Source organism: Aythya marila, assembly GCF_965140915.1.
Source record: "Aythya marila genome assembly, chromosome: 5".
NCBI lineage: Eukaryota > Metazoa > Chordata > Aves > Anseriformes > Anatidae > Aythya > Aythya marila.
Window position 1 is genome coordinate 46,672,307 of NC_139046.1, and position 21,916 is coordinate 46,694,222.

Consider the following 21,916-nt stretch of genomic DNA (forward strand, 5'->3'; position numbering starts at 1 on the left):
CACTGGACACGCACTGAAACACAGGAGGGTCCATCTGAACGTGAGGATTTTTTATTTTATAATGTGATGGGGCCCAGCATTACCTATCCAGAAAGACTGTGGAGTCTCTGTCCCTTGGATATTCAAGAGCTATCTGGATATGATTTTGGACAACCAGTTCTAGGTGATCTTGCTTGAGTGGTGGGGCAGCTGGATAAGATGACCTCCAGAGGTCCCTTCCAGCCTCAACCATTCTGGGACTGTTGGTATAAGAGCTAAATAAAACAAAAATCCTGTATTATTTTAGCAAGGGGACACTTGGCATTCAAGGATCTTGAGTCCTGCAATCAGGGAGAAGAAAACAAGTGCTAGAATAGAAAAAAGAAGCAATTGCACAAAGTGCCTTACAAACAGCATGCTTTTCTTCTTTAATCTTCCTTTTACATATTTATGTACCAGGCATAACATTTCAGGAAAGAATACATGGAGAGCTGGAAGAACGCCTTCAAAGGCATGGAAAGAATGACAAAGTTTAGAATTTCAATGCTGGGTTCAGAAGAAAAAAACCAAAACATCAATACAGAAGAAGAATAAAGTTCTCAGTTGAGCCGTGCAAAGTTCATTATCCCCTTCAAAAAGTCCCTCGGGATGGCCTGAGTGCAACACAAAGCATCCAAACTCCAGCAGTCAGTATCTGTAGCATCCCATTTACAGTAGAGCCCGCACGTAGACCAAAATTCCCAGTTTATCATTAGTGCTGCTCATGTTGAACATAAAGCTCTGTTTTTGAGAAAGGTTTTGTATTTAACTGCATAGCTACCACAGATTCTTCCTGAAATTTGTTTTTTTTTTTTTTTTTTTTTTAAGTAGATCTACTTCAAAAAAATAAGGCCTGAACAAGAAATCTTAGGCATAAACAATTCAATTGCTTTAAAAGAACAGCACACCTTGGAAGTCAAATTGGGAACAGATGTTTAAGTGGAACAAGTTCTCTGCAACCGACAAAAAAATACCCTTAGTTTGGAGAATAAAAGCAGCTGGATTTTGCAGTAGGATTTGTACATTTGTAGATTTTACATGAACTTTTCAGACGATTCTTCACCTGATTTTTTTTAAACATTATTCCAGTAACTTTGTCCTCTCTGAAAGCACTAGTGTGTTAGTATACAACGTTTATGGACTTACGTAGTCATTTTGAACGCTACTACGTGGTTGCATGAAAGCTAGCTAGTCTAGAGCAGGTAGATTTCTGATACAAGTGGTGGGACACAATACTAACTTACTGTTGCATGTATATAGCTAGAGGAAAGGAAAACAGTGACTGGCCCTATCAAATGAAGAGCCTGTGTTCAATAACAAAGCTGATGTGACTTCAGTAAGGTGTTTTCACAGTTTGCTACAAGTACAGCAGATTTAGTCACTGAAGTATATGCTGCACAGCAGTATCCAGCACCAATGCAGTAACTCAGTCAAATCTGCTCTTATGTGAGTGCCTCTGTACCAGTACCTGACACAGCCTATCCTCTAGCATTAGGGCAGAATTTTGGTAGGGCAGGCAGCTAACCAGAGGATGCCAAAGACACTTTTACTCACAAGCATCTGGTGCTCCTGTGATGCACAGCTGAACAAAGCTCAAACCAACACGTAAAGCATCCAGTTCAACAGAAATCCAAACAAAGATCAAAGTTGTCTGAATGTACATGCATTAAAGTTTCCAAAAAGGTCACTACGCCTCCCAAAGGAAACTGTTTTTGATCTATAATTATCTTCAGTAAACAGCATCAAATATACAGCCGAAACATTTAATCGTGACCAAAAAGACATTTGTTTGTTGAATATTTTACTAGCTAATGCCACTTTCTTGCAGTGTAGATTAGAGTTCTGCAAAAATGTAACAAGATAGCTCAGAAAGAGTATAGGGCTTATTCATGAACCATGTGATATTTTGCAAGTAGCTGACTTCTGAACTTGCTGTAAAGATTAACCAACAGTGTTATTCACTTAAGAATCTCTATTTCTAACTAGCTTCCTTGCATACCAATTTTCAGTAATAAAAAATCATGCTTGAGGCTGCTGCCCAAGTCTTACCAACAACTCACCTTACAGTGATTAAGCATACTCTAACAGGTCTACAGACACAAAATCATTAAGAGAAATCTGAGGAGTAAAGCCAAGCCATGCCTTTGCAATAAACAGTCACGAGGATTTAAGTCACTCAGTAGGGCATCTCAGGTGAAGCTGGTGACTACAGCATAGAAATAAAACAAACCAAGCAATCACTCCCCTTTAAAATTTGCATTAAATGATGATCGACTGAATGTGATGTTAATCTATAAGTTAAACTGACGGGCTCTCTCATACCTTGTTAGTTGTGACTGAAACAAGCTAAAATCACTTTAAGTCTCCTAGAAGCTGAAGGTGATATTTATTTATGCATGAGTTCTCTCAAAGTTCCCAAAATATGACTAGTAGGCCAATGTGTGAAGTGGCTTAACCAAAGCATCAAAGAGAAAGGAGCTTTTCCCTCACTACCCATTATGAAAGTTTTGCGGGGTGGTTTTTGGTGGTTGTGGGTGGTTTTTTTTGTTGTTGTTGTTTTTTTTGTTATTGCTAATCATTGGCTCTGATCGCTCTCATCCTCACTTATGGCTGAGGTCCCCTTACGCTGCAACGTTTTAAAGAATTACTTACATCTAAAAATGAACAAATGTTGTGGTTTAACCCTAGCAGAAGACCTGAGTACACGTGCTTCTACAGGTACAGCAACACTGCAAACCTCACCCATAGCACACTGAAATCAGAACACCTCAGCAGTACTGCCCCACTGACCAAGCTATCAGTTTGTGACCTGTCCAGCATTTTCCAAGATCACTTCTGGGTATAGATTAGCTACTCTCTGCAGGCAACTTCTTTGGAATCTTGGCCCAATTTCTTTATCCCCTTCCCAAGAAGGGGACTGGAATGACAGGCATATGTGAAAGGATGAGATAACAACAAAACACCCACAGACAAACAAACAGACCAATGAATGAAATGTGAACATACCTGAACAGCTCTGTCTGCTTCAAAAAAGGACTTGAAACCTGCTTGTCACACAGAAGTCTTCCGCCCCACAGGCTCACCGCAGCTGGACTCTTGGGTAGGTCAGGACACGCTCAGAGCCAGATTCATTCCAATGCTGTCAGCTGCTAATATCCATTAAGCTACAGCAATGGCAAATAGTTAACTGCAGCTCTGAAACAGAAAGTCAAGAAAAACAGTTTGAACTTTGAGTCACACGCAGCTTTCAATGGCTCAGGACTGGATCAGACTGGAACCATTTAGTCAGAACTGATGCCAAAGGAGAAAATTGTCACAAACAGCAGCTTTGATACAGTGGTTTTTACTACACTGGATGAATACACTGGCCTGATCTGTCTGCATGTAACAGGTCCAAGATGGCAAAGAACCGTGGGATGAACAAAGTTCATCCACTACTCTGCTACCCTCCCGGTTATTTCTGGGGGATGAAATTAGTGGTTGCTGGCTAGCTGCAGTAAGAGAGGTGATCTTGGGTGCCTGACTCCAAGGCTAGTTTCATCTTGCAGTTTAAGACAAGTAAATGCAAGTGTTTGCTTATAGGCTTTAATCTCCCATTACAGTCAAACCAGATACTATCAAGATGTTTTGGAGACACGTTCATAGAACAGATTGCTTTCACTGACATCTCCACAGGAGAAAGACCACAGATAGTAAGCTGGCTTCTCACCTAGCAAACAGCCAGGCAAAGACGGGAAAGTATATCAAACAATGCGCTAATTACCAGGCTAATCCCTACAGCTTATGGATCATACAGCCTGTCTCCTCCTCCTGAATAGCATGTTGCTATACAACATGGTTCTGTAATGTACACTCCATCAAAAACAACTACAACAAAAACTCCACTGCTACACTCCACAACTGTAATCAAAACCGAAACTCTTACAGCTGTCATTATTTACAACATTTTCATTACAGGTTTGCACATACTGCACTGTTCCTAGGTATTTTAGATAATTCTAGTCTTCACTGCAATATGTTACACAGTACACATTCCAGCAAGCCACCTCTTCTGACCTTCTCAAAATTCACAATAATCTTGCTGAGTAAGAGATAAGCACACACACACAAAAAAAACACTGAACAGCTACTGTACTACGCAGAAACCTCACTCCCCCCTCAAAAACCTAAGCACTAGGATCTGGTTACTTTAAATACTGCTATAAAAGCCATCACTTAGGCATTTAATTACAGTAGTTGTCTCCCTTCTTTATCCCTTTGCACTAATTAGCTTTTAAGCTCATGCAGTAAAGAATTATGTTTATCCCCTCTGTGGTAACAAACGTTTCTAGAACTGCAGGCCTTTCAGCAGCCCTACAAGATGTCCATCTTCCAGCGTCTCTGAAGTCCAAAAACATGACCACAATGTCAGGTGACCAAGGACAAAATGAAGGAATTACTATCACAGTAGTTCAATGATTATTTACTGTGTAAGGATGAAAGTCTGGAATACCGAAGAGCCACATCTAAGCATATTCCTAATATTTAAGCCAACCATTCAAATTAAAGCTAATCCAGACACAGGAAAGAGGGATGCTTTTCAGCCATATAGCTTGTCTTTCTGGAGTTTGGGACTATGATACAGCACAGTGCAGGGCAAAGTCAGTATCTTCAGAATATATACAAAAAAAAAAAAAAAAAAAGAGAGAGAGAAAAGTGTATTTCCCTTAAATAAAAGCTTCCACTTAGGTCATTTTTTACACAAGACTTTCCAGAACCGGCCACGCACCACGCTGGGGATGCAGCGCTCCTGCCACCCCTGCGTGCAGCCAACGCGAACACCCCTCCTCCACGCACGCACCAGACCTCCAGCCGCTCCACGCGCTGCCGGCTCGATCCGGTTCCCCTCGATCCGGTTTGTCCCGACCCACTCCGCTCCGCTCCCCGCCGCAGGGCGCCCGGAGCCCGCACCCTGACCACGCCCACCTATGGGCGGGGCCAAGCCCCGTAACCACACCCACCGCCCCCAGGCCACGCCCCCCGCCCACGTGACCGCTGCCGGGAAGTGGGTGAAAGGTCGCGGCGCCGAGCCCGAGCCAAGGCTGCCCCGAAGGCAGCGCAGCGCCCTCAGCTCACACGCCTCAGCTGTGGGATGTCACGGTCCTTCTTTAAGCTAGGAGTAGCCTTTCCTTGCAGCAGGGTGCTCGGATTGAGGCTGTCGCACCCCCAGAACATCCCCGAGCTCCCAGCAGGTCACGGCTCTGTCGGAGCCTTGTTTCTGTGTGAGCAGGTGAAGCTGCGCTTCTGCGTTAATTAAAGGAGAGCCACCTCACTCACCTACAACATCACAGCTCGGTAATTATTAGTTGTATCAACGAACCAAGAGCACCTTACCGGTGCCTACTGTACAACTCACGTTGGGCAGAGGACACACGACCGCGTTAGCCGAGCACATGGATCCAGAAACTGAGGAGGGCAGGCAGGAAAATAGAATTGAGAAACCCCGCACAAAACATCTTCCCCAGCCCCACTGCTGCACTCCTACACACGTGATAAGGAAATGAGTAGTCCTCCGTACAGTAATTTCCTCTACGCTGCGGAGTTTCAACACAATCGTCCTTCAAGCGCTGACAAATTGCCAGGTGAGAGGCACAATGGGCCGCTTCTCTCCATCTCGCTTTGCACTTTTTCCTTTCCCCCAAAAAAAGGCACCTGACGCTGCAGCTCCGCCACCAGCACCACAGCTAAATAAACAACCAAAGTCACGCCTAACGCTGCTTTTTCCCATTGAAAACCCAAGACGCGGCACAAAACCTTCACGGTGCGTAAAAACGCGGCGAGCAACCGGGGACCAGCAGCTGCTGCCGGCCCTCACCTCTCCCTGCCGCAACGAGCCCAAGCACACCTCAAAAACCACTTTTTTACGGTGACTGCGCTATTTTCGTGCAAGTTTCACAGCTTTTAGCCCCGGTGTCACGCAGAGCTCGGCAGCAGGGATAAAAACCCTGGGGGTAAGCTTCTGGCGCCCAAACCAGGGGGCAGCAGCCCCACAGGCGCCCCCCTCCCCACAACCCCGTCCCCTCCGCCGCCTCCCGCACCGGGGACACCTCACGGGGCACGCCGGCGGCTCAGCCCCGCTCCGGGAGGCTCCCCCGGCCCGGCCGGCCGCCACCCACCTGCTGAGGGCCGCCGCCGCCGCTCAGCGGCTCCACCAGGGGCGGCCCGGAGCCGGCCGAGCGCAGGAGACCGGCGCCGGAGCTGGGAGGCGGCGAGGGAGGGAGCGAGCGAAGGAGGGCGGCGGCCGCTCCCCTCACACGCCCCGCCGGAGCCGCGCTTGCCGCCCGCCCCGCCATTGGCTGCCTGTGGGAAAGAGGGCGGGGATTCGCCGGCGGGGCGGAGGAGCGGGAAGGGAGGAGGGCGCTGATAGGTCATCGGTGGGGGGTGCTGGGGGGTGATTGGTGGGCAGCGCCCAGGGGGGCGGGGTTTGAAGGGGGGAAGTTATGGCGGCCTGAGGGGAGTTGGGATGGAGCTGAGGTGGGATGGGGCTGTGGGGGTGAAGGGGAGCGGTGTCAAGGGGCGCACAGGGCTCCTGAGGCATGGAGGTGGCCGCTCCCGGGCGATAAAGCCCCAGGGATTGCGAGGAGAGGCAGTGGGGGTGTAGAGTTGTTGGGATATGGGTGTAAATTGGGGTAATGTAACACATGGGGGACCTGCGAGGGTGCAACGAATGCAGGGAGGGGGCTGAAGAAGGAGGTGCGCTCGGTGCTTCCCAAAAGTAATTGCAGGCTTCCAAAAATGCAAAATCATGGAAGCAATCTAAATAAAAGTGTCAGTCCCAGAGCATGCAAAAGTTGAAATGATTAAATTTTATGCTTGCAATGGGCCAGTCGCTTTTGGGTGTCAAGATCTTGGAGTTTGAATATCTCTGATGCACCTTCTGACTTCAGTATGACAGGTGCAGGAAGTCTCTGTCCTGTCTGAAATGACGTCAGACTACAGTGGTGTCGACACGACAGTTCTGAACTAGGACAATTTGGGATTCATAATCTTTCCCTTGTGGGCAGATCCACCCAACCCCACAGTCCTGCCAGCTGGAATTTCCAGGATGTGCCTGAAGGCTCCAAAGCACACAAACATATGATGAAATCCAGAAGCACGGACACTACAGACTGAGCCTCTCCCACATCCTTAAGATCATGCAACGTCAATAAAACGAAACGCTACTGGTCAGAATTTTCACCTCCAGTGTTCCATGCCTAATGATGTGATTTTAAGATGTTACTACTCCAGGAAGAAGCATAAAGCCCAGAAGAAAACAAGGAGAGGAGGCTTAGGTCTATTAGTATTAGTAAGAGGGGGGAAAAAAAATAAAAATAAATAAATCACCACAAACCCATTTATGCGCCCAAGTTCAGCAGCATCCATGTTTACATGTATTTAGCCATAACAGGTATGGCTAAATAATGTATAATGTAACTTGAAGAGTTAGAAGGTGGTAATTAATAAGTTTTGTCTCTTTGGTGTATGTGTTCTACAAGGAGATTAAAAATAAAAAATCATCTGCATATTTTTCATTATGCACAAAGACAACCTAAAATGTCTTGATGTTTGTTGTTGAATGTTTTTTCTTCCGGGTGCTTTTTACCTTTGAAATATTAAACAAGCAAAAACCACAGATTTACACCAACGCAAGTCTGCTTTCTCTCATTCTACCAGGAGTTTCCTCATATCTTTGTCCCCAGCCAACATGTTCATCTACACGGTAATCAGGAAGGAATCAGTCAGCTGGGAACAGTTGTTGGTGTTGTTTATTTTCTTCTCATGAATTAGGGAACACCCAGATAAACTTGTGATTCTAAGCCCCCTGCAACTAACCTCCATAAGGACATGAAAAGCATTGCATTACATGAGGTTGTGTGATTGTGTCTTAGCCAAACTTGACTTGGCTCTGTTTTGCTGGCAGATGTAAACATAACATTACAGATAGTCCTGTGACTAGTTGCCAGTGGTCCTGCCACTATCACCTAGGTCAGGCTCTATTCACCCATTAACCCAGGTGAAACAAGTCAAATACTTCCTCGAGTAAGATCGTCCTAATCAGAACATGGACCATCTTTTACTGTGGCTACTGCTCCATTCTCTCTGCTAAGTATGCTTTCTCTTCATCTAGGGACATAAGGTGATTCTGCTTCTCATGACTGGAACTGTAGTCAGCTGCAAGCCTGCAATGTGGCCTGGAATTCTAATCTTTCACTGCCCAGCAAAGATAAGTCATTTTTTCCACCGTAATTCACATACTGAATATGTGCTTGGTACTATAAGACCTCCTAGTAATTAATTCTGATTCTTACAATCCAAAGAAATCAAAATAATCAATGACAACTATGCAGACTGAAATAGTTTAAGTGTAGCATTATAGATATGTACCTCTTGAATTAAATCCTTCTGGTCAGCTTACCCCAGTTCTTCAAGATTTCTTCTCTTCTGTACATGCAACATGGCTTCTTTGCAGCAGCTTTTCTTCTCCAGTACTGCTCATTATTTTTGCTTTTGTCTATTTTTGACAGATTTTAATGATGTCACATCACTAAACCTTAAGCCTGGATCATGTTTGGAAGTTGGTTATCCTCAATGGAAACTCGTTATCCTCAACATGATTTTGCATTGTTCTCTTTTGGTGTTTTTATTATTATTACATTGATTCAGTTTCTCAAATAGCTGAAGTCAAGCAATTTTAATATAGACAACCAACTATCTTGAATTGTGTTGAAACTGATTTATTCTGCTTATTGGAATTGAATTGTTCAGGATTTTCAGCACACAATTGTTCGATGTAGTCTTAGTTGCTTCACCAGCTATTGTCCCAGTTTGCTTACTAGTCAGACAGTTTCATTTTAAACATCACCAAGACAGTTTATTTTATTTTCCTTTGTATTATCTCCTGTGATATCTGAACATGAAGGTTTCCGTTTCATAATTAGGACACATAGCCACTGGTAACCCAGCATCCCTCAGCAATTTATCACTGATAATTTGAGTGGCAAAACACATCTGTAGTAAGTGAATTGAAGAACAGCTCCAAAATACACCTTTTGTAGACAGCTAAGTGCACGCATGTTTGTATGCCAGGAGTCAAGGGTGAGTGCAAGGCAGGCAAGGCAGTGCCCTCCCTGACAAGGGCACCATCCCTTGGCACCTGAGCAAGGGGAGCAGAATAGGTCCAGTGACAGTAAACAGGGTCAGCCGGATCATTTGACACGTCTGCAGCAATGAGGAAGTCCAAGGTTGTCAAGCTGGAAAACTGAGTCAGGGTCAGGGTCCAGATCAACAGGGAGCGTGGCCAGGTGGGGGACTGGCTGCAAGGCCAGGGCATCAAGGACAAAAGCCTCAGCTGAAAAGCTCCTTCCAAGTGAAGCAGGGAGCCCCGCTGAGGCCCTTAGATCCTCCCCTAACAGCTCTTATCAAGGCTAGAAAGCTGCACCCTGTATCTGAGGCCTTGCACCCAAAAGCCACGGAGGCATTGAGGAGCCTGCTCAGGGTCCTGACAGTATACACACATACACATGTGCACACTCACAGAATAGATGCATTTATCTGTAGGAAAAGCAGAGATCTTTACAAAACCCAATAGCCAAAAGGTACAGGATTTTATGTCAAGAATCAAATTTATGTCAAAAATCAAAAAAGAACCATTGCAAAACTGCATTCACCAGTCAGCACATATACTTACTGGTGAAAATCCCTGGATGATTTTGCCTACCAGAAATAATACCCATGCATTGCCACATCCTTCTTTTCTTACATGTTTCAGACCACTCCTGACTCCCAGGCCCTTACTGCTATGAGTCAACCATCTTAGCCACCATTGTTAATACTGACTAACGCCAAAATGTACCAGCAGAGTAATGGAAAGGAAGACTTTGATCTGGCTTGTTTTTTTCCTTCATTCTTAAATACTTTCTCATGAGGATATAGAAGCAGTCCAATTGATATTTAAACAGAAAAGAGAGTTGTCATGTCTTACCCTGTCTTTTTTTTTAAAACAAAAACAGATACAGGTCACTACTGACATGGCTTGACTGCATTGTCAACAGGGATATCAGCCTATCCTGTGACATTCAGACCTAGCAGAAGGCATACTGTGTGTATCTGTGACTTCAACAGCAGAAGTTCTAAGAAAATAAATACGTTCTTCTTCTCTTAAACATTACCACTGTTTGAACTGAACTTCTATTGTATTAGTTATTCTGGAGTGGAATGAGCATTCTGATTTTACAATCATTCAAACTGTGAAATGGTTGGTCAGAACACGTGACAGGTTTTGTTTAGTGTACCTTTGCAGTAACTACTCTAAACCCCTGGTTTAGGCTGTCAAACTAGGCTTTAGGGCATCTTTGGAAAGTCAACACTCACAGATGCCGCTCAACTAGCGAGCAATACAGTGTTGCTTTAGAAATTTCATAATGATAACTTCAGGTGGTGAAAACCCACCTAATTTCCCCAGATTTGACCCAAGAATTCTCCATGGCCAGGGTTATGCTCCCAGTGCCTGGACTTACTGTTTTGTACATATGAGATATTCCTACCTTTTGCAACATGACCTCCAAAGATATGACCTGGACCAAGTGAACAGAAAAACTAATCAATACCCACTGAGAAGTGTATAAATATAAGCCTAACATGTTGCTGACTGAATTGTCCTTAAACTTAGCAGGTCAGTTAGAGAAGTTTTACAGAAAGGGTTAAATTTATGATCAAATAATGATGATAGAATCCACTGAGATTTTTTTTTTTAAAGTGCCTGAACATATTTGAGAAAAAGTCCAAAAGGAATTGTGGCATCTGCATGCTTAAAACACCACATTCCAAGCACTGCACTGCTTCTCTAATATATTTTTAATACATATTGAACAGTAAGAGCAAAATGAACAGCACTGCAGTGCCATACAGATGAGACTGTCCTTTTGGACAAGCTCATAGGTGTTCCTCTGCTCAGAAAAATATGTAAAGAGCCTATTTGGAAGGAATTGACAGCACGTGTTAGATCTGCCACACACAGAAATTTTTAAACTATCTGTTTTTCCATAACTCTCCTTCTGATGTTTCAGTTCTTTTCCCTGAATTTGAGTATTTGTCCTCCACAGTCACATTGGGTGAGGAATATGGATCACCTGATACCATCTTTGATGTGAGAAAATGGATGGCATCCCAGGTATAAAGGGCATTACTTACAGCATGTGCCTAAGGTTATGTTGACAGTAGCAAAATGGAGCCTGGCCAAGTTTTGAAAGGGAAGCATGTAGGCAGGCGTTTTCTAAAGTAAGGGAAAAGTCAAAAACACAATACCAAAGGTCCATGTATATTAATTAGAAAAAGCTTTAGTGAATGTTGCAACCTAATAGTGGTTGTGTTTGGGACACTCCCTAAATTCTGCAAAATTCTGAGAAAGAAAATCATCTGGCCTGAAAATACATACCATTATTTCTAGCAAAATTTGAAGTTTATTTAGAGGTTATTTGGAATTTTATTTAGAAGTTTATTTGTTCAAATTGAAGAATCCGGCAGGTACATTTTGGAAGACATCAGGTCCACTTGTAAAACATTTAAAGTAATCCACTGTCAATAGAAAATCTGTCTCTCAGACTAACATTCACCAGCAAATTAATAGCATAATTTCCTTTAACAGTTTCAAATACTAGGCATACCTTGAGGGGTTTGTACTGCAGATTTCTGGGGCTCATAGGGTAAGAGATACTGTATGTACTATTTTCTACTTGTTTGCTACCCACATAGGTCTGGGAGGACAATGGCATTGTCAAGTATCTGTGAATATTTGCTTCATTTCTAGTATACCAGTTATATGCCTTACAGTAATTCCCAGACTGTGTCCAGAGACTGAAAGAGATTGATCTGCTGTTTAGAGTCCAGGCCAAAATCAAAGGAAGGGAGTTCAATTCCTTGCTGCACTTTGGACTTTAGGGACAAAGCACATCAGCTCAGTTCCTCAATGTTATTCATGGTTCAAGGTAAGCAGAGCCCGTGGGAACACCGTGCAAAAACAAAAACAAAAAAAAAACAATAATAATCTGTGCAGCTGAGGAGCAGGGAAGAAAGACTCCTTTATTTCCCATGATCATACCATTTTAGACAGGATAAAAAAATGCAGACTACTTGCCTCCAGATGAATGGATTAGATTATTCTTTCACTTTGTTCATAGCTTTTGGAAAAAAAAAATAAAAAAAATGCATTGCAACACTCACTAGACCACTATTGCTTATGTAGCATGGCTATATCAGTCTAAGTCTTTTCCCTTTAAATGCTTGCAGTTCATCCATAGGCAACTGAAGCACGTCCACAATTCCTCATGTCATTTTCCTTATGAATTATCATGCCTACTCAGGTATGTCTTCTTTAATGACCAGTAGAGCTTTGTGAGGACACATTTTATCATTCCGCCCATTGCTTTGTGACTGTATTGCTCTACATTTCAGAACACCTCCCAGAAAATAAAGGAAATGTGGACCAGGACAACCCCACCTCCCATCAAGCCTCTTTTGGCATCTATTACCAGTGCCAGTGATATTTGCAAACTGAGCCAGAGAAAATATCCTGTACTGAACACCATAGTCACAGTCAGCAACTAAAATTCACAGTGCTGCCCTTTACAAGGATTATTCACCAACCGCTCTTTCAGGAAAGAAAAGGATATTCTTACTATGCATAGTCCCCAAAGACATCTCCATTTCATTATAGTATTTATGCCAGCATAAAAACTATCCGTGCTTCAGTTGCTCTCTTGTTGCACCAGTAGGCTTCCATAAACAGGCTTCAATATGAACTCAATTCCACAGCCCTTGTTTCAGATGTATAATACATAACCAAGAGATTTTCAAGCCCTGTAGATTTGCAACATATGCAAGTCTCATCTTCAGTCAAGGCTGAGTGCACACATACAATTAAAATCTACCTTTGTACCTTTTCTATTGAATTTCCTTATCTTTCTATACCTGCAGCCATAATAAAACATAGTGTACTTGCCACATGCTTCCTTTACCTTCTGTAGTACCACCAACTTAAATGAAGCAGAGTACTGAGTGGTAAGAAGTGGGGGGGTGAAACCTTCAGTAGTTGGAGGAAGATGGGAGAAAGCAAGTGCCAGACAGCTTATAGAAGAGGCAACAGGTGAAGCCAATGATAGCAGCATTGCAACAGCACAGCTCCAAGCTTTGAGTTTTCAAAGGAAGTTCCACTAGCAGCCCCAGAAGGGAGAAGCCTTCAATTATTTGAAATAGACAGAAACTCTGGCTAAGATAAGTATTGGCAATGTTTGCGTTGGAAGAAAAGCAGCTTAAAGTCTCCCTGCTTAGTTAACCTAGATGTTGCACATCCAGGTTACAGACACAGCTCCTCACCTGCAGCAACGTGCCATAATACTCTGTGTGTTGGCTGTGCCACAGCTGTTGGGACACAGCCTTAGCTTCCCTGGTCATCCCGTGTGCTTGTTGTGTAAGCAAATATCACTACTGATTTGTGGATTCGCGGTGTTAATCAAGACCAGAGTGAAACGCTGGAGCAAGGAAAATGTGCCAAAGAGAATCAGATCAGGGAATGCTTGAGCAAACTGAACATATATAAGTGCATGGGCCTTGGTGGGTTGCACCCATGGGTGCTAAGGGAGCTGGCAGACATGATTGTGAGGCCAATCTCTGTAATCTTTGGTGAAAGATTGGCTTTGTGGGTAAATAGCTAAGAAAAGCACCTTAATATTTTTCAGTTTCCGAAGGAATCAAAGTATTTAGTTATGTTTAACAGTCTTGTTGTGTTCATCAAACCATTCTAATAAGTAATAAAAACTGCTACAGAAAGCAAAGTGGTTGACCTATTTAAAAACATTAACTACAGCTCCTATCAAGATGGGCAACAGAAAGTAAACCAAGCAGTGTAGAAGTACTCCTGTGCTGTTTGGCTAATTTTTCGAAGTGATGTAAGCATCCAGTGGACTTTGTCCGTATTTGTGACTGAATAGTTCAATTCAGTGTAGAACTGCTGAGTTTTGTGATCATGCACCAAGCACAAATTCTACCTATACATATCTAAAATACACATCCAAATCACTAGAAGAGCTGAGGACAATAAAGAAAGGTGAATGAAAGCAAAGATCATCAACATGTTTTGAAAACAAGCTTTTCAGAACCTAAGGAAAAATAATATACATGACTTTGTAGGCTATTTACTGACCTGTAGGCAGGTCAGCTTCCTACCTAAGCTGTATCTGCCAGGCTGCTTTTCAAAATACTGTCAGCCAGGGAATTACTATTGCAAAGCCCCTTGTTCTGCATGCTGGAGCCTTTGCACTCCCATCATCTGTGAGAATTAGTTTTGCTTGCATTTGTGCCTGGGAAGCTAATGAATTTAGGAAGTGCACAGATGACATGCTGGATAAGTAGAATACCACCACACATAAATATGTTCCTGTACCTTAATGAAGGAACAGAAGTAACAAGGGAAAAATCACTAAGATTAGAAAGCCATTAGAGTGAAGAATTATTAAAAGCACAGAGTGCAAAAAAGTCTTAGTGTTCTCCTATATGACAATATACGAGTAATTGAATTGGTCAGAGACGGGACTGAAATTAAACCTCTCCTCCAAAAAGTATATTTTTAGAATGATTTTAAATGACAAAGAGTGGGGAAAAGTAATATTTCTATACATCACAGAATACAAGAACTGACTACTGTCTACCAAATTGCATGAAAATGGCAGTGTTTCTCAGGATTTCTTAATGCAATCCTAATATTTGTAGCAAAGTGTTAATGACTCTGCTAGTGACTGATCTTAGGCGGCTTTTCTAGGAAGTTAATGCGATTTGAATCGTGAGTTTTATGCAGGAAGATTTTGGTTTTAGAAACAAATACATGAAAATGACTTTTTGGAAAGAACACATGTGGGAAAATTACATGTACAGCTAAAACAGTGCAGTTTTTTAAAAGGCCATAATATTAGGTCTTTCATAAATATTTTAATTTTCATGAATGCTGAATTTAATGTCAGAAAATTTCAAGGCACTGAAATTATCACTGTGAAAACTTAGTGAGTTATTTCACTGTTTCACAGTAGGTCCTTAGTGAACAGATATCAGCTACTTATTTTATTGAACAAGCGTTTTGTGCAACATGTTCAGTACCCGAGCTGGGAAGAATCTTTCTGCAATAGAAAATAGAGCTTACTGCCCTCGTGTGGCTATTGATAAAAAAAAGGGCCTTGGAAAATTTATTTTCCAGGACTGAATCCAACATAACTACTAGAAGCAGGCATTCACAAAGCACAGACTGCGCATTTTTCTCATTGTGAAACTTCCTGATCTTGCCTTTGAAGCAGCTGTGATTTGTCGTACCCTAGCTCTTGACTGGATGGCCCAGCAATTTTATATTGCATATTTCTGTGCTCTTCTAAATCTGAGGTGGTATTTAGCTCCTCTGTTTGTAGAGAGGAAGCAAATTGTGGATTCATTTTTTTCATCCAATGTTTTCTCTGACTAATCTTTTTTTATTTCTTAATTTGCTCAGAACTACTTTTAGGAAGGTCAATGTTCTTAAAAAGACCAGCCTGAAATTTATTTAAGCAGTTTTTGATTATTGTATTTGAGAAACTAGCTAAATGCAGAGATCTTCTCTTGTCCTTATTCGCAAGGTACTTCTCTTAGGCCCTTTGAAAGTTTAAGGTTTTTGTTTGTTTGCATTTATTTTTGTACAAACTCCTACAGATTGCAGGTTCCCCAGAGATATCTGCAGTTACCACTGCCCATTCTCCCCAGCCCCACCCCAGGATTTGGGCTGGACATGCCTTACAAAGAGAAAATTGTGTGGTTCTGCTGAACCTCCTGTGAAAGTATCCAAAATACATGAATATATATGCAGATGTGATTGGAATATTTGGAGATTTGGTAACATCTCTCACCCCTTTCATTGCTAGGCTTTGTAGAGGGGCTCCTGGCCACATCCATCACTACTTTTCAACAGCTATAACAATAATGAAACACAGATGAGCTTGCACAATCTCTGTTTTTCTTCTATTGGGTGCATGCTTTCACAATCCTCTTTTGATGGGGTGGTTACACTGAGGACACTACCAGCCCTGTGAATTCATGATTGGCCTTCCCACATTGTACCTGCAGCCTCCAAGTGGAAATATCACCCTGTAGTGTAATGAGATGCCAGTATTGCATCTCGTTGCACAGAGCAAGGCTGTTCTTGCCTGGAATTATGCATGTAGGGTGCTGTCAGTTGTCCACCCTCCTTAGCTGAAGGAGGGATGTTAATTAATGCATGTGGCCTGTGCAGGTGTGGTACGCATAAGGTAGTATAAGTGTAGGGTAAATAGTTGGTATAGGGCTGCACGACCTGATTTTACTGAGTAAAATTAGGTATGTCTCCCATTCCTGCTCCTCCCTACCAAACCTGCTTGCTGCAGTCAAGAGTTGGTGGATACCTTTGAGTCTGACCTTGAAAGCAAATGGCAGGAACAAATAGAGAGAGGAAGTCTTTCTCATATAGCCTGTCCTTTTGAAAAAGGACACAGGCACAAAAACACTTCGTATCCTTGCCCAGAATGGACTCCTGAACTGGACAAGACATATGGTTCAAGGTTTAGCAATGTATTTATCTCTCCCTCTGTAAATACTGGTGCTAGGACACTATCACCTATTCTGGTGTTTACACTCCAGACTTCTGACAGAGGGGGTGGGCAAGTGTGGCTCAATCACATCTTGTTCAGCAGAATCCCACCAAATACTATCCATTGACATGGCAGAAGTGTTTTGATACCCGCTGAAATGGACCCAAGGGAACGGCTTGAAGCTGTGACAAGGGATGTTCAGGCTGGATATCAGGAAAAGATTCTTCACCAACAGGTTGGTCAGGCACTGGAACAGGCTCCCCAGGGAAGTGGTCATGGCACCAAGCCTGCCAGAATTCAAGAATTCATACTCAGTAGTAGCTTTTATATTAAAAATTGCTTCTAGGTTTTGCAGCCTACTGTGTTCCACAGCCACAAATAATGTGATCTAGGGCTCAATCTCCAAGACCACCTAAGCAGGAGTGACAAATAAAACAGGAAAGTCCAAGACAGTGTATTTTTGGTGCATGTCTAGTATTTGAAATACCCTTCTCTCATAGATGCTGCCACCAGATAGTTCTCAAAATTCACTGTTGTATTTTAACACTGGCAAGCAGCTAAGCATCACACAGCCACTTGCTCACTCTACCCAGGTGGGATGAGTGAGAGAATCAGAAAGGTAAAAGTGTGTGAACTCATTAACTCTAGCCTGGTCAAAACCATTACAATCCTCTCCTCAAATTTATGTATTATTAAGGTATGGGGATAAGAAGTAACACAGCGTAAGTTACAGAGCAGATTGCTGAGCAACCCATAGTCAGCACCAAAGGCACAAAATTGTGCAAGAATCTCTTGTAAACTAAGGTGTGCTTATGGACTACAGGTGGTAGTTAGTAGCACATCTACTTATTGGAAGTACTTAAGTTTTCCCAGAAATATTTAGTTTACTTTAACTAAACTCAGTTGACTGTAACAGAAAAATCCAACAGTTTAAAGACAAAATAAGCTTCAGAAAAGAGAAGAGCAAGACTGGCATGTGAATCAAATTGCTAGAGCCAACTCTGCAGCAGTCTCAAGCTGCATGCCCAGCTTGTCCTCACAAGCAGCCCAAATGCTCAGTGCTTCCCATTCAAAAGTCTTGTCCTAGGAAACTCTGAGTGAGGATCATGGGTCAAACAAACATGAACTTAGAGGCCTTTGGGCCACTCAGAAACACACTTGGAGGCCCCTGGGACACACAGGAGCACAGAGGTCCCAGGGGCTACCCAGGAAGGCACATGAAGGTCCCCAGGCCACACACAAAGGCACTCAGGGGCTGCTGACAAGCAAATAGCATTTGGAGGTTCTTGACAGGCACCAGGAGGCACTTGGAGGCCACAGGACCTCACTGAGATGCATACAACAACCACTGGGCCACACAGGAAAGGCCAAGGAGGCTCATGGGTCGCACTGGAAGGTATATGAACGGTCTGGGACCACAAAGAAAGTAACACCAACGACTAAAAGGTGAAGAGAAATTTCCTTGGACAACCCCTAGGCTGCAAAGTAAGGCACTTGGAGTCCTCAGGGATGCACCAAAACACACTCGGGGGCCCTTGGGAAGCACAGAAAGGCACAAGGAGCCTTGGAGGCCTCACTGGAAAGCCTGGGAAGTCTCTGAACTGCACAGAAAAGCACCTGAACGGACACAGTAACATACCCAGCCTTGTGTGAGAGGCGTGTCTGTGGAAACATCGTCCTCTGCAGTGCGCTCAGTGCAGATGCAGGGCCTGGGCATGGGGATTCCACACACCAGCCTCCTCAGCACTGCTGCAAGGGCAAGGAGACAGGAGCTTGGACACCTCACCTGCAGCAGCATACACATGTTCTTGCATTCAGCAACGTAACCTGAGAGATACCAACTCCAGATGTCTTTGAGTGCCTTCTGATGAGTGTGATGGTCCTCTGAGCACCTTTTGGTGTGCTTTTGTTTGGACGAAAAAGACCTGAAAGTGCATTTGGCATTTCCCAGATGCCAAAGCCCATTCTTGACAACTACCCTAAACTTTCCCTGACCCTAAAATTTACCCTAACCCAAAGCACTAGCCTTAACACTCAACACTAACTCTAAACTCTACCCCTAAACCAAAATCAGGTGCCTTAGAGTGCTAAACCCTAGTCCTGTCATTAATCATAACCCTAACTCTAGCCCTAATCCTAAATGAGACTCAAATACCCAACTACTTCTAAACCCCTAATCTAATCCTAATCCAGACATGGACCCACTTTTGGGAGTCTTCAAGTGCCATCTGATGAGCACAGTGACCCTCCGAGTGCTTTCTGAAGCTGAGAGCACTGAAGAGCAACAGGAGAATCTGTGTTCACGTCTCTCTGTTTTTGTCAAGGTGAGCCCTCTGGTGGACACCAGGAGCCTTGGAGAGATTTTGACGTGCAGCAGAGGTGACTTTAAGGGCATACCAGAACTTTGAATGCAGTCTGGATACCAGCAGGGGCCTCTCCTTGTCTTTTGTTAGAACTTAAGAATGTGGAAGTGCCTTTGGTAAACCCCAGGTGCCTCAGAGTACTAATCCCTACTCCTACTATTTATCCTAACCCTAAAAATAGATGAGTTACTAAATAAAACCCTTAATGTCTACTAAACCTAACTGCGTCCAAGAAACTGACCTACTTACAATAATTTTCAAGTGTCCTCTGATGAGCACTGTGGACATCCAAGTGCTTTTCGGTGTGCTTCACCTGAATCTGAGAGGGCTGTGAAGAGCAGCAGAGGTATCTATATCTGTTTTGATTCTCTGCTACAGATAAGTGCCTTGTGATGTGCACCTGCAGACTTGGAAGGACATTCTGTGCTCCAGAGAGGCCTATGAGTACTTGTTGATGCTCACAAGGAGCTAAAGTAATGTTCTGGGCATGCCAGGAATCTAAAATTAGGTATGGGAACAGAGCTCTCTGTGTGTCTTTCATTAGAATTAAAGAGCCCAGAAATGCCTTTGGTATTGCCCAGGTGCCTTGGACTTCAAAACCTAATCCCGACAATTATTTTAAGCCTAAATTGATACTAAAATTTAGCCTAAACTTCAATGGGAACACTAAACTCTGATCCTTAAACTAAATTTAACCCAACTAATGCTAACCTTAAACTGCAAACCCTAAACCTAAACCAAATCCAGGTGCCTCATCTCTATCATGAGCACCATGGCCTCTGATTGCTTTTAGGTGTGCTTTACCTGAATCTGAGAGAGCTCTGAATTGCAGCAAGGGGACTGTGATCAACCAGAATCTTTTGATGCACGTGTGGCCTTATAGGGTTTTTCTGTGCTCCAGAGAGGTCTGCTGGTGCTTTCTAATGTGCACCAGGATCTCAGGTGACTTTCTGGGCATGCCAGGAATCTCCAAATGCATTTAGGTATGCCAACAGGGCTCTGTATATCTTTTATCGGAAGTAAGGAATCTGGAAGTGCCTTTGATACACCCCAGGTGCCTCAGAGTACCTATATCCAGTCCTATAATTTATCCTAACTATATCCCTAACACTAATCCAAATACTATGTAAAATCTCAAATATAATTACTTCTAAACCCTTAACCTAATCCCAAACTAGGCCACTGATCCACTTCCAGTGGATTAAGTGCCATCTGTGGCCCTCTGAGTATTTTTCTTGTATGCTTCACATGACTGTGAGAGGGCACTGAACTGCAGGAGGGGCATCTGTGCACATTTCTGCCCTCCACGATGGTTTACAAGTATCTGCTCCAGATCAGCATGGTTTTGCATGTCTTTGGTGGGTGCCAGGTCCCTCTGAGTGCCAATGCCTGACTCCAACTGTAAAACCCCTATCCTAACATGAAGCCTTTTCACTATACCCAGTGCTTACCCTGACTCACAGACTGAAAATAACCAAGACCCAATCTTCTACGAGGGCCTTCTGTGCAGCACTGTGGCACCCTGAATGCCTTTGGTGCACTCCAGTCCCATTTTAATGTTTATTTGAAACTCTAACCCAAATTCAAAGCTCAGTCATAACCCATACCCTAACCTTAATCCTAAACCAAACACCATCCCTAATCCTATTCCCTACCCTAAATCTTAACCCATTATCCTAACTTTAACCACCATTCTAATCCTAACGCTAGCCCTAATCCTAACACTAACCCACTTGCAGTTGTTCACAAGTTCCTTCAGATGTTCTCCATGGCCTTGTGAGTAATTTGCTGTGCAGAAGATCCAATATTTGTTTGAAGTGCAAGAAACGTATAGAATCACAGAATGTCCAAAGCTGGAAGGGATTCACAAAATGATTATTGAGTCTAACTTCTGGCTCCACACAGGACAACCCAAAAATCAAATCATATGTTTGATAGTGTTGTCTGAATGCTTTTTGATCTCTGTCAGGCTTGCTGCTGTGACTGCTTCCCTGAGGACCCTGTTCCAGTGCCTGACCACTTTCTGTGAAGAACATTTTCCTCATATCCAATCTGACCCTCCCCTGTCCCAGCTCCATGCCGTTCCCTCGGTCCTGTCACTGTCCCCAGAGAGCAGAGCTCAGCGCCTGCCCCTCCGCTCCCCTCGTGAGGGAGCTGCAGGCTGCCATGAGGCCTCCCCTCAGCCTGCTCTGGGCTGAACAATCTAAGCAGGACATCTCTGGTCCTGCTGCTGCCTACCAGGAGCCCTCACGCCTCTGCTACTTGGGGCACAAAGAGCTTTATCTCTGCAGGGAGCCTAGGTAGCTGTTTCCCTTCAGCCAGCACCACCTGTATTTTTTCCATCCCCCAGCAATGTCACTGCTGCCTCTTCTTCCTTTGGCCACTTCAACTCTTTAGGCATTTTCTACCACTTTTTTTGCAGCTCTTCTGGCCCTGCTTGACCAGTACTGCCAGCAGGTGCTGGTAGCCTGTCCCTGAGGATGCAGGTAAAGCAGCAGAGACCCAGAGTCCTCTGTGCAGTTTTTAGTTTACCCCAGACATATTTTTGCCTTGTGCTGTCCTTTACAGCTCTTTGAGACTCTGGAGCCATCTGCAAGTTACCAAAGTACAGGATAAACTGCAAAATCTTTTATCCCAGCTAGCTCTTTTCTACTACTGGACAAAGCTCAGCCAAGGGTTGGGGTTAGAGCACCCACTGATGTGTAGCTGCAAAGGAGCTGCCAAAAGAAGGGCAAGGCTGCAAGGAAGTTTCTTCCCCAAGTGTTTTTTTCCCTATGCTATCAGGGTAGGGGGTGGTCCTCAGCCAAGGTTCTGGTAAGTCTTGGGTTAGGATCCCAGAATCTCTCTTTTATTGGCTCCCCAGAGTCTTTGTTTTGCCTG

At 43.6% G+C, this 21,916-nt stretch overlaps 1 protein-coding gene across 4 annotated transcripts in view; it reads right to left on the minus strand.

Moving 5' to 3' along the window:
- CPT1A (carnitine palmitoyltransferase 1A) overlaps positions 1-6,316 on the minus strand; it is a 39,028-nt gene extending 32,712 nt beyond the window's left edge. Inside the window, exons 1-2 of one of the 4 annotated variants that reach the window (XM_082762105.1) lie at positions 6,174-6,316; positions 3,025-3,213 (exon numbers count right to left, since the gene is read on the minus strand). The gene's annotated coding sequence lies outside the window, so the exon portion shown is untranslated. Of the gene's footprint in view, positions 1-3,024; positions 3,214-4,858; positions 4,927-5,413; positions 5,507-6,173 lie in introns of those variants that run through there. The other 3 variants (XM_082762107.1, XM_082762106.1, XM_082762108.1) reach the window with 3 other exon arrangements.
- Between the last annotated feature and the right edge of the window lie 15,600 nt (positions 6,317-21,916).